The sequence below is a fragment of the Cibotium barometz genome, chromosome 15 (assembly GCF_041138505.1).
Source record: "Cibotium barometz isolate CiBa-2024 chromosome 15, ASM4113850v1, whole genome shotgun sequence".
Lineage (NCBI taxonomy): Eukaryota > Viridiplantae > Streptophyta > Polypodiopsida > Cyatheales > Cibotiaceae > Cibotium > Cibotium barometz.
In genome coordinates this window covers 41790335-41794171 of record NC_141060.1, presented here as the reverse complement: position 1 = coordinate 41794171, position 3837 = coordinate 41790335, and positions in this window count along the sequence as shown.

Below are 3837 nucleotides of genomic sequence, written 5' to 3'. Positions count from 1 at the left end.
AACCATTTTAGACACTAAGAAGATTTTTATATCCAAAAATATCTCAATTTTGAATTACTTCCCTCTAGACAATTTTCTCTCTCCAGCCCAAAACAGGGTAAAACAGGATCTTTCTTTTATTTCAGAAAGGGGAATAATTATAATATTAGAATGGGAGGTTCTTATACCTGCACTCCTCAAAAGCTAGAGGGAGGAATCTTACACAATGAGTACACCTTTTGAGCAGAATGTAAAGTTGCGGGCTGATTTTGGTGAAGAGTTGAATGATCCATCTATGTATAGAAAGATGGTTGGCAGTCTTATTTGCATGACTATCACACGACCGGATCTCAGTTATGCTGTGGGGCTAGTAAGCCAATTTATACAAATCCCCAGAAAACCTCATTTGGATGCAGTGAGACACATTATGCGCTATGTAAAGACCACTGCACATTATGGTCTTCTTTATGAGCATGGTAAAGGCTTGGATGTACATGGCTACACAAATGCAGATTGGGCAGGTAGCTCGTATGACAAGAGTTCTACTAGTGGTTATGCCTTTACATTTGGAAGTGCAGTGGTGGTGAGTTGGAGTAGTAAGAAGCAACCTACTGATTCTTTATCTAGTACAGTAGTAAGAAGCAACCTACTGGTTCTTTATCTAGTACAGAGGCTGAATACAGGGGTGCAGCCATTGCTACATGTGAAGGAGTATGGTTAAAGAGCCTCTTGGCTGATTTGGGTGAGCCTATTGATGGCAAGGTTGTCATTCATTGTGATAACATGAGTAGCATACAATTGGCCAAGAATCTAATTTTTCATGCGCGGACCAAACATATAGAGGTCCACTATCATTTTGTCAGAGAGAAAGTGTTGGATGGTACATTGGATTTGCAGTATATGAAGACTGAAGAGCAGGTGGCCAACATCTTTACAAAGCCACTCAGCAGGGAGAAGTTTGAGTACTTCCATACTATGTTGGGAGTACATGGGATGAGCTTGACGGGGAGTGTTGAGAGCTTTGATAGCCCAAGCTCATCTACATCTTCATCTATGGCAGTACATCATGAGCTTGAGAGGGGCTGTTGAGATTCAAGCTTGATGTTAACACCAACCAAGGTGCATACATACCAAAAATATCAAATCCCCTTCTCTGTTTTGAGAAAAACCAGTAAAAACCAATAGGAAAAGTGCTCTAACTTCTTCAATTCTTGTCCAAATTGGGGGACCAGGCATTCATTAGCTTAGCAATGATGTCTACTAACTCCATGTAAAAGAAATTAGACCAATTGTAAAAGTTGAGAGAGTAATTAGCCAATTAATGACCCTCTAATTCACTAATCATTGTTTACAACCTATTTAATTAGCTCAATTAGCTCCAAAATGCATAATTGCTCCAACCAACCACATAGCAACCTTCTCATTTGTGTGTATCACAAAATTGCTAAGTAAATTTTGAAGTTAATCAATCACCAAGCTTGAATTTGGCCTCCACTTTGCTATGTAATGTATTTTTTGCTTTGTTTCTGGCCTTCAAGCTACACCGCCTACTGTAGGAGATATTTGGGTAGTTTACTGTGGCTATTGAAGGCATATATAGATTCCCAACACTCCTAGGCATGCACACAATCCACCAATGTGTTGATTTTTGCAAAAGACCGGCTTCAATTTCATCAAAAATGGACCTCTCTTCTTTGTTTTTGTGAGGGCTTTAAAACAGTAATTTTTCAATCACTCCAATGCATCAAACTTGCTCCAAATTCATTGTAGGGCTTGCACATGAGTTGCAAACACATTCCCATTTGCTAGATACATGATTCTTTGTTAGATTTGCAACCATTTGCCTCATACATTCACCACACTCAAGCTTCAATGGAGAGCTTGCAAAACAAAAAAAAATTCTTTGCTTTGGGAAACTCAAATCTAATGTTGTTTGTGTTTTTGCACCTGCAATCCGCTCAAGGATGTTTAGTATTCCTTACTTGGTAGGCCAAGCTCTCATATTTGATGAAAATCGGTGTGCTGGAAGCTTCACAACTCCAATGGCAAGCTCCACAGCTTTTCTTCATAGCTTCTTCTCACTCACTCATAAACCCTAATAGAGAGCACCAGGCTCTAATACCATGATGAAAAACAGGTAGAGGGAGAGGAGACACACACACACGAGCAAACCCTAATGTATTCAGCAAACCCTAACCATAGAGGGAAGCCATGTCCCATCTTACACAATGCATAAAGCCATAATCCATAAGCTACAACACACTACATGTGTTGTGTCCACACACAGCTAACCCTAGCTAATGTCCACACACTATGACCAGCTGGACACGGTCATTTATGTCTCACACATGTTACTACCTAACATGTTAGCACATAGTGCAACTGGCATAAGGTGACATCGAGCTTGAATCTCAACACTTCTACCCATTTGGAAGTGTTATCTTTTGCATTCTTTTTTACTAATTCTCGTGCCTTGGCTTGTAATCATATAAGGACGTTCAAGGTACCGTGGACAATTGCCCGTTTTGTAAACTTAATATGTTAAGGATTGTATTTTGTGAAACAAGTTGCATTGAAGCAACTCGTCTTGGGAAATCTTGGAACATGTGATCAATGCCACATCGTTCACACATGGGTTGCAAAGTGTCAGTGACTATGGGCATAGAAGTATTCCAACCTATGCAATCTGCCACTTTGTGAGGTCCATGACAATAGAAACATTGAAGTGTTTAATTAATTGCTTCTTGAGCAATTTCTACCCTTTTAACTATTTCTGTTTGTTGCACGGAAGATGGGGGTTTTAAGTCAATTGTTGATGAATTGGGACACTTTGTAGTATTATGACCAAAGCATTTACAATATATGCAGTATAAAAAAACAAGTGCCTTGTATGCATAATGTGGATTGGGATGGTCATAGTGATTGCACTAACACAAGGCATTTTGCTCCTCACTTGTGTAGTGATTGGGATGGTTGTAGTGATTGCACTAAACATACGACATTTTTCTCCTCACTTGTAGAGGCATTAAGGATGGCTGATTTTGAAGGATCTCATCCTCTCTAAGAATAGGTTTAACGCATGTACCTTGGTGGGGCAGTTTTGGATTTCCAAAGGCTTCACATCTCTGTTCAAACATTTGAATGAATTGAATAGGATCAGTTGTTCTATTGTATTTGCCCATAATTTTGGAGATCTATACAGCCGTATTTTTGTATGAGTCACTAAGGCCGTATGTGAGTACTCTTATGGGTAGGGACTCACTCAGTCCTTGGGCAACCCCCCTTCTTAGACTAGTCAATATATCCAAGGTGTGAGCATCTAGGGGTTGGAAAGGGTTGGTACTTATAGGATTTGTGGAAATGTTATGTAAAGGACCAAAGCCCGGTGGGATTAAAGTGACAAGGAGTGCAAAACTCGATGACGCTCTTGTTGTTGGCATGACAAATGGTATTGGGAGGTGCATTTGGGGCACAGATCTCAATGGCTCGAAGATGTCAGCCATTGGGTTTCGTGAGGGTGTCAGCCCACGTAGTCCCTCTATCGTTGCCATCATGTCTGATTGCCTAATTGCTCCTTAATGAGCGAGCACACATGTTTTTCTTTTTTGCTTTTCATATTTTCTCATAGCCCGTTTACAGCCTCAAGAGGCTTAGCATACTCTTCGTTTGGGTCAAAAGAGTGTCTATTTGCCCTAATTAGCTTAGACACTATATGCACGTGAACCTCTTAGGGATATTTTTCCAAAAAAAAGTGCATGCTAGTAACTTCCCAGATGGAAGAGGAGGTCCTAAAACCTTTTTTCAATCACTCTCTCAAGATGGAATTTTTTTTTGGAAATTTTTTCCTTGTTTTGCAGC